Here is a 9,666-nt window from a genome sequence, read left to right as displayed (position 1 = left end):
GGGAGAACATCACTGCTGATCAAAAATATGTGCAGATAACAGCAGCTTCTCTTTGTTCCATCAGGTGCTCCCAGATGTGGACTTTTATATGTTTATTTCTTGGAGTTCAACAGCCAGAACAGTAAAACTTTCCCTCAGGTGTTACTAGTTGCTGTAACACCTGGATTTTAGGAAGCAGGATTTTAGGAAACATTTCTTCTCAGAAACGTGATGCAGTGGCACAGGCTGCCCAGAGAGGTGGTGGAGTCACCATCCCTGGAGGTGTTCAGGAACTGTGTGGATGTGGCACTGAGGGATGTAGTTGGTGGGCATGGTGGGGGTGGGCTGCTGGTTGGAGTTGGTGATCCCAGAGGTCTTTTCCAGCCCTTGAATGATTCTATCATTCTTATTGTCCTATTACTTTTGTACATGCGGAACTGTCTTAGCTGCCATTCAATCCCAGGTATACACAAACCTGACTCTTAAGAGCAACAGGAAATCTATATACACAATGAGCAAATTAAGAAATATCGCAGTACAAAAATCCAGACCATGCTTCTCTAAAGCCTATAGCAAACCAGTGGCCACCTCCTCCCCTTCAGCTCTGCCCCTCGCACTCTGGCACCCCATGCAATGGATCTACTACTCTGCAATACAGGGCAGCTCTGCTCCAAAGCCCCTGTGTTATTTATGAGTTTGGAAATCAGAGCTACTTGGTTCACTGCCAGTAAATGGCAATGATTGGAAGGAGGGAGGGGAGGGCTTGTGTTCAGCTCTTCATTCTCTATTCATTGTGAAAAGGGGATCACTCCAGCTAACTGGCCCATGGAGATAAGGATTTCAGACAATCTGCATTAGCCTGATAAGCCAGGTTTGCATTGCAGAAAGATTATTTGTTAAGAACCTCAGTAAAACAAAATACAGTCAGAAAGCTTATCAGCGCAGCTCATTTCCACTCGCAGCTCTCTGACATCTCTCCCCCATAAATAAAAGCCCCAGTCTGTGCCTCAGCTCTTTGGTACAGAGCAGGGACTGAGGACAAGGAGCAGTGGGGAGGGCTGGGGGAGGAAGAACAGGCTGAACTCCACTGCAGGAGGGCAGCCATGTCTGGCTGATGCGGAGCTGTCAGCTGGGAGCCAGGCGTCAGGGCTGGCCAAAACAGCCTGTCCTCTATGTCAGCCAAGGGTCAGGTCAGGAAGGAGGAGTTCCTGCATAGAATCATAGAATCATCAAGGTTAGAAAAGACCTCTAAAATCACCAAGTAATTCCAACTGTCAGTGCATCCCCACCATGCCCACTGACCACATCCCTCAGTGCCGCATCAACACAGTTCTGGAACACCTCCAGGGATGGTGACTCCAACACCTCTCTGGGCAGCCTGTGCCACTGCAGCACCAGTGGAGATGAAATTGTTTCTTTCGGAGACGAAATTGTTCCTAATAATCAACCTGAGCTTTTCCCAGTACAACTTGAGGCCGCTACCTCCCATGCAAAGCCATTATGTCTTCTCCTAAAATGGTTTCTGTCCTGTGCAGAAATGATCTTTTGCTCTACTGTCTTTTTCCTTTTTCTCACACAGAAAACACTGGCCTCTAGTGTACTAATTCCTGGGAACTCCCACCTCCTTGGTAGTCCCTTCTCTTCCCCGACAAGCTGGCTGTGTCAGAAGGCTCCTCTTTAGCCAGTGGCTCTCCTATGAACCAGCCCTGCTAAGCAATGCAAAGCTATGGGAGGAGCGCCATGTTCTCAGTGACAAAGCCCCAGGGTTCTTCAATGCAAGTTGTGCTGAAACATTTTAAGAAGTGGTACAGGAGATATGTCTGTCTGGTCATCACTCTGACCAAAATGGAAAGCATCCAGCTCCAAATTTCCCCGTGTCAGCCTTCAGGAGGAGTAAAGACTGGGTAACATCTAGAGGAACTCAGAAATGGCATTGGGGAAGATGTGGGAGATGGGGCCATGCTGTGGTGTGGGCCATTCCTTGGTTTGCTCACAAGAGATACTGTGGACCGTTGCCTGTAGGTTTGAACAGCTTCACTTGTACAACAGGAAAAAGCAGCCAAGATTTGGGCCAAGGGGCAGAATGATGGATTGGCTGACTTCAATAGCTTCTTGCAATTAAATGGCTGTAATCATTTGCTCCTAACAACAAAACAACAGGTACCTTTTAATGAAGAAATGCAGTGGCATTTGCTAATGAAGAGAAGTGGCTGCAGCAAGCATCCTCTGACTGCTGAAGGCATCAGTGGTGTAAAGACCACCAAAGATGCCGCAGACAGCACATTGTGAGCTCTGTGCTGGAGATAGGCCCAGTCCCTCACTATAGTACTCCTGTATTCCTGAGGTTGCTGCATGTCTCTGTCAAGCTCACAGAGCAAAACACCAGTGCCCAAGCACACCACAAAGTCATCTCTGACTGACAGCCAAAAATCCTGCTGACTTCCTTTTCCCACTTATTTCTGGGACTATAAGACCCATAGCTGTGGATTGGAAACTGACGTCCTATGGCAGCAGAAGCATCCAGGCTGCAGAATAAGGGTGCTTGGGGCTCTGTTTCTCCACAATGATCTGTTTGCACCTACTACGTCTGTTTGAACCCACTGCATTCCCTTACATGGGGGGATACAGGAGCATGAGCTGTACTGTTCTCATGCCTCCGTGGACCAGAATGTGAGCTAACATCGCTTATGTGTGCATGGTTTTCTTCTTTCCTGCTAAGGTGTATCTGCTCTGTAGTCACTGCCCGTAATACACTCATAATTGCCAACATCATCACTGGTGTGCAGGGGAACACCATAGCTTATCTCAAGCAGTGTCTTTTCTGGCATAAAGGATTCCCTGGGGTTTCTGTGCGTTTCTCTCTGAACATGGGCTGGAAAGGAATACGTGAAAATAAGTTTGTGTGGCATCCATATTTATAAATGTAGACAAAACGTTTTGCTGGGCAATAAGGTATGACGTGTTGGGTCAGTCATGGAGCTGGGCACAGGGCCATCCTTCTTGCTATGAATGTGTTATGGCTTCACAAAATAAAGTAGTTGGGAATAAATACTTCTGGCCTAGCTCCTGTCTTTACCGGCTGTCACCCATTTAATCTTCTCTCCCTTTCCATGTTTGTTCAGAAGTCTCTCTCTTTCAGTGCAGCTGGAAATGTTGTTACTAATGGGTGACCAAGCCTGAATGCTGACAATGTCAGATGATTACAACTATCCAAAGAGCAAACACATCAGCTTTTCAACAGGAGATGCTCTTGCTGCTCTGATGAGCTTCTGAGATACAGCTCCAGGGAGCGCTGGTGATAAATGGAGGATAGTGCCAACTCAAGATGAGAGGCCACGGGGTTCAACAGTAGCTCTATGAGAAAGCTGCTGTACTTAAGAGTTTTGACTTTTCTGACTGGGGGTGACTGGCTAACAAGGTCTGTGATTGCTTTATTGATGTCAAGGAGGGTCTCTTACATTATTCTTGAAGTGGCAGGAACAGCAATGGCTGAGCTGGTGAAAAGAAAAGAGTAAAGTGCCAGAACTGCTTGGCATGTGTTTGTCGCATGCTGAGATAGCAGATCAAATCCAAACTGCAACAAAGTAATCATAAAAAAGAATCAGAATTCATGGGACACAATCTGTCATGTGTGAGTCCTTGCCTGAATTTAGAGTTTGCAGATGACAGAAAACTGAGAGGAGTGTCTGGGGGTTGTGCTGCTATCCAGAGGGACATCCGTGGACTGGAGATGGGGTCAACCTCGTGGAGCTCAGCAGGGAGAAGTGAGAAATCCCATTTGTGGGGAGGAACAATACCAGACACAAGGACCGGAAAGAAAACAGCTCTGCAGAAAGGGGCCTGGGAGGCCTGGTGCACACTAGAGTGTGCCATTGTCACAAAGGCCTCTTGGCTCCTTTAGGCAAAGTGTCACCAAGCAAGTTAAGGGAGGTGATCCTTCCCCTCTGTTCATAGTGAGGCTGCACCCAGGTTGCACTGTTCAGTTCTGGACTTCTCACTGTAAGTGAGATCGCCCAAGAAATGGCCACTAAGACGATGAAGGTGATGTTCATCCTGGCATGTTCAACCCAGCAAAGAGGAGGCTCAGAGGGAACACATCAGTGTCTATGTCGATGTAGGACAAGAGAGAATGAACACAAACTGGGACAGACATTCACTTGAACTTTAATGAAACGACCTGTGTCCTCCTTCAGGCAGGTGCCTGCAGTAATTTCACTCCACCTAAAGACAGCCATCTGCTTGCATGGAGATGGGGCCATTTTAAAAATAGCATGGAAACACAGTCATAGAATCACAGAATGGTTTGGGTTGGAAGGGACCTCAGCACCCACCCAGCCCCAAACCGTGCCATGAGCAGGGCTGCCCCCCCCCAGCTCAGCTGCCCAGGGCCCCATCCAACCTGGGCTTGAGTGCTTCCAGGGATGGGGCACCACAGCTTCTCTGGGCAGCTGTGCCAGGGCTTCACTGCCCTCTGAGTAAATAAAAGCAAAATCTTTGGATGTAGAAGCCTTCCAAGAAGCTGTGTTTCCTAACTTATTTGACTGAGCTCCACAGAGCTCTGGAGAGGGTCTGCTTGCACTCAAGCAGTCTCTGCTCTTGGCATTTCAGACTGGGGCTGTTTCTAATACATATTTGTAAAATCCAGCCTGAGATTTTGCAGGCCTCTCGCTTTACATGGTGCAAAGCACACAGCTTTCCCTCAGTAGCAGTGCCTTGGGCTGGCACTCAATCATGAGATTATTTGCAGCATCTCTTCATGAACTACCGCAACTTGAGAAGCATCATCTGCAGCACATTCCTAAATCATTCGTCTGGGTGTTTATTTTAAATGATGCAGTAACTGCTTTCTAATGATTCAAAAAATAACTTCAGTAATGAGAGCAAGTGTGCAAGAGAGCTTTCTGCTCAGCCTTGCCTAGCTTTCATACAGACTTGTAAAGGTTTCATTTTGGAGTGTCAAGATTTCTGCTTCAGAGACACAAGAAGAAAAAAAATCCATCACAGACCTTTAAAACAGTCATTCAGCTACCGGCCAGGCTGTTCTAGAATCCCAAGCACATTTCCTTTGCATTGTACACACTGACATTCACGCTGATGGTTAAAGAAGGTATTCATAAATGTTCAGGCCAGAGGGGGAACGCTGTGAGCACGCAGCATGATCTGCAATGCACCAGGCATGAAATTTCACGCAGTTATTTCTGCATAGAATATTTGACTACTCTTTTAGAAAGATTTATTTCGGGAAAGCAGGTACTACCACGAGTGTTCGTTTCCCTCTGTTCAGAACAAAACTGCCAACATCCCTTCATTTTTTCAAGGAGAGGGGTTTTACCCACACTCCTTAATTACAACTGTGACTTGGATTTGGTAATATGGATTCAGTGCTTACGTTGTACTCTGTTGCAGGCTAGATCAATAGGACATTTGTGTATAAAACTAAGCCTCCACAGAGAACTCTGTGAACTATTAGGCTAACTAATGCCATTAGGGAAAACCATCAACAGATGGAAATCAGATGCTGGTGCCTATTTACCAAAGCTGAGGATCTAGGCCTTTATATGCAAGTGGAGGATATCTTTCTTTTACGTGCTTGTACACTGACCTCCAGTTTCTGTATTTTATTCAGCAATACATTGTGATATAACTACATGTCTATAAAGAAAATAACCTCAAAAGTAAGGCTTGCACCAGAGTTTCTTGAGTTGCTGTGTGAACTTGGAGAGTTCTGCAAACATACAATAAAGGACAGATCTGTTAGTGGAAGACTGGCTGGTATGAAGAAAGGTTTCTCTTATAACACTGATGCCACCCCTTCAACATCGCATTCATCTGTGCAAAATAAACAATTCCTAGTGATAGCAAAAAGCAGAGACTGTTGTTGTCTTGGGCTGGCAGACTTCACAACATATGACAAGGGAGAGAATTTTAAAGCAGCAAAGGATACAAACTGTTTTTAACACCAGAAGCCAACATCTCCCAGAGTCTGTTTCAAGGGAAAGGGCGTAAGAAAACCAGCAATTTATTTTTCATTCGGACAGCAGAGAAAGACTTGGGGCATATTTTCACAACTCTTTCATATCTGTATCATTACACAGTTTTGTTTGCCTTCCATTCCTTGCTTTAAAAGAAGTCTGGGATGAATCATACACAGATCATTCTGCTATCTGAACATTCCTTCCGGATGGCATCTCCCTCCAACGCTTATTGCCCTGCTCAGCAAGGCATCGTCTGTTCTGTGCAGGAATAGAAGCATTGTTCAACAGCCTCCGTCTGCCTTAGACATGTCCTTCCAAAGAGCTGTGCTGCACTCTTGTAGTAAAGGGTCTAATTTTCACATGTTTAAGACTGTGCACTTTCTTATCATTTCCACAGTGGTATTGGGACTGGCTTCACCATCATTCCCACTGAGCTATTTAGGTGCTCAGCTCCACTATCAGATTCCAGAAATACCAACTTTTTAGACTCATGCACAATGATTTCAACTGCAATTTTGTAGAAGTGAAAAATCATGGAAAACAGTTAACTCACTCCCACTGGAAAACAGGATTAGCTACAATTAATCTTTGAGTCTAAGCCGGCACATCTGATGACCTGGTCTTAGTGACCACCAAAATCAAAAGCTTTGTGCATTTCCATGCGTAATATACCCCAGAATTCTCTGCAGGCAATCTTGCTGTGCATTTCTCTCATTTACTTTTCTCTTCTGCCAGTTGCGAAGAAAGTAAATGCCTCCCTTCCTTTTTTGCAGCACCCTGTTATGGATTTTGGAAATGTGCTACAGTTCTTGTCCTACAGGCCTTCTCTTAAGCAACACAGTTTCTACAAACTTTCCTCGCAGAGCTTTAAACTTCTTGTTATCCTCCACTTCTAGGCTTTCCCGAGCGGGCACTGCAATCTTTAACAAATGAACAAATGTAGCGTGCTTTGTTTGCCACATGAAAATGAAAGTGCTTCATGTATTGTTGGTTAAGACCTTAAATACATGCAGTGGAGAGAACTCTGAAGTTGCCCCCTGCTCATAACATTTTCAAAATGAAGGTTGTAAATTAGGAAGGTAAAACAGCACTCGAATTAGGAATGTGCCTGGGATTGGGCAATTCAGGGGAATATAGCAGGAAACGAATGCTTAATTCTGTGTATTTCTTTGGCATTGCATCACAGTATGCCTCCTAACAGAACAGGTTTCTGCTGCGTTTACACCACTCCTTGGACACAACCCTACAAGTAGGAAACCTGCAGTTGGGTGCACAAAGCATGTCAGGAGACATGCAGAAGTGTAATGTGCTTGTGTAATTGCAAGATCCTTTTTTCTACCTTATTCCAACCATTTTTGTTGTGGATTCCTATTACTTGCAACATACACAAGCTTGGGCTCCCTTATAGGTCAGTCTGACAGTCTTTCAAGACACAGTATGCATCACCTTGACCACCACAGCACTCTTAACTGCCTGAGGAATCTGATTCCAGCACCAGTCAATATGCTGGCAGACTGGCTTTGCTGCTGTTGAGAATTAACTGCAGAGTTATGCATAACACACTGCTGGACTGAGAACAGCAACATAACTTTGTAGTTCTCTGCTTCATCATGTGCTCTGTTACGGAAACAATCCGGTATATCATTTTGGAATCATATGAGGTCAAAAATGTGTTCTGGTTTAATGAGAACCAACAAATGTTGTGGAACAGGTGCAAGCAATCCTTCTCAGTTCAACTTTCTACTCTCTGCCTGCTGACTTGTTTTGCTCCTGGTTTTCCAAATTCTACTTCTGAACTCAGAGGAAGTTCTTCCTCTGCTGACAAGCAAGGCAAATACACAAAGTATTTTCAGTAGGCAAAACAAAGTCCACAGGGTTCTGGTAAGCACCAACACCTGATGCTATATTTCATTCTTTTTTAAGCAAAATATCTATTTGATGAAGAGGACACTGGAAAGGGAACACGAAAGGAGAATATATTAAATACTCCAGTGTTTTGACAAACAGCTTTGCAATAGGAGCTGCAAGTATAGATAAATGCTGATGAAGAATTAAAGTGCTCCTCTGTGAAGAGCTTTCACTGTGAAGAAACCAGGGAGCATTCCATTGCAAGTGGCATGATAATGTAATGATAAAACACCATTGCTAGAACACAGAAAATCAATCAGAATGCCAAATCAGATTTGGCATAGCTGAATTCTCATCAAGTTTATTAAAAATTAACAGCTCAAAATAAACAGTAAGTAAGCTGTGTAAGAAACAGCTCAAAATTTTTACTTTTCCAATATTTCACAGTAATTACAATGACTGTGTTAGAAATGTTGTCCGAGATGACAAAATAAAGCATGAAACCACAACTTGAGCAGTAAATTAGAATCTCATTCTTCTAATCAGTGTTAAATATTTATTTGCATCTTCTGAAAATATTTTAACTTGAATAACTTATATACAGTTATCATCAAATATTTCAGAGATCTGCTCTCAGGGACATGCATTTTTTCCATTACAAATTCTTTCCATCTGTGAAGTCAAAAATTTGACAGGATTACAATTTTCTGATAGAATCTGTCCTTTGACTCTTAAAAGATCGTAGTTGTAAAACTTGCAGGTTAATTGTACACCGTTTAGTATAGAAGTCAGTGAAAACAGAGTTCTGGGCACTAAAATCATGAGGAATTGGCTTTTTCCATTTTAAAGAACAAAATACAAAAAAAAAATATACCTGAGAAATTATCCCTTATGATGCAACGTTTATGTTTGCAAGTAAATGGCAAGAGTAGGATTTCACATCTTGTTCTTCTTAATTAGGCAAAGTTACAGTACCACTTCAGAACAACATGACAAGTTTTTGTCGGAAGCTGTATAATTCACTCCAGTGCCTCAGTGGCAGGAGAACTCTGGAACACAGAGAGCTAGCAGGGAAATGTATGCCACATCTCCAGGATGAAAACTGCAAGGAAGACCCAGAGTGCACCTAGAACGATGCAGTGCTGGAACAGCCCCATGGCAGCGGCCTTTTCATCTCTTCAGAACTGTACGTATCTGAATACAGAGCTGAACACTGCACACCAACAGAATGCAAACCACACACTCAGTCTTGCCATGTGGAAGAGCTGCAGATCAATGATAGCCCTTCTACTTTCATAAGAAAAGAGGGAATCTAGATCTGTTGCAAGAAAACAAGACAAATGTTTAGTACCTTGATACTAGTTCATAAGTAACCCTGGGTCTGTATCACATACATATCACCAGTAACACTAATGGTCTCATCTTCCCTGCACAGCAGGACTGGAACAATCCTGCTCATTTCATATGAGCACAAGTTCATATGAAAGTTATTATCCCTCTCCAAAACAGAAAACAAAAAAGCTTATTTTGCTGACCAAAAACGTGACCAGAAATGAGAGCTGTCAGGCCTGCACCTTTCCCAGTCACAGCCTAGCATACACTTGCACTTCATTTGCAATTATGCTGTTGCAAATTCAATGGAGCAGTCGGTATTTGTACACACTTCTGTTCACACTTACGAAAAGAGCTATGATTCATACCAACCTTCCGTGAGCCCGTTTAACAGAAAAGTATCAATTCCCTCATTTCTAAAGAGCAGCGATAGATATGATCCTTTAAAGTCTGCTCAGCTCCTACAGAGGGAACACCCATTGGGACATCAAAACCAGGTGGTGTATTTTAATGGGAAATACTTTCCTGCAAC

Source organism: Tetrao urogallus (assembly GCF_951394365.1).
Source record: "Tetrao urogallus genome assembly, chromosome: Z".
Lineage (NCBI taxonomy): Eukaryota > Metazoa > Chordata > Aves > Galliformes > Phasianidae > Tetrao > Tetrao urogallus.
The sequence above is the reverse complement of the archived record's forward strand: the minus strand, read 5'-3'. Positions refer to the sequence as shown.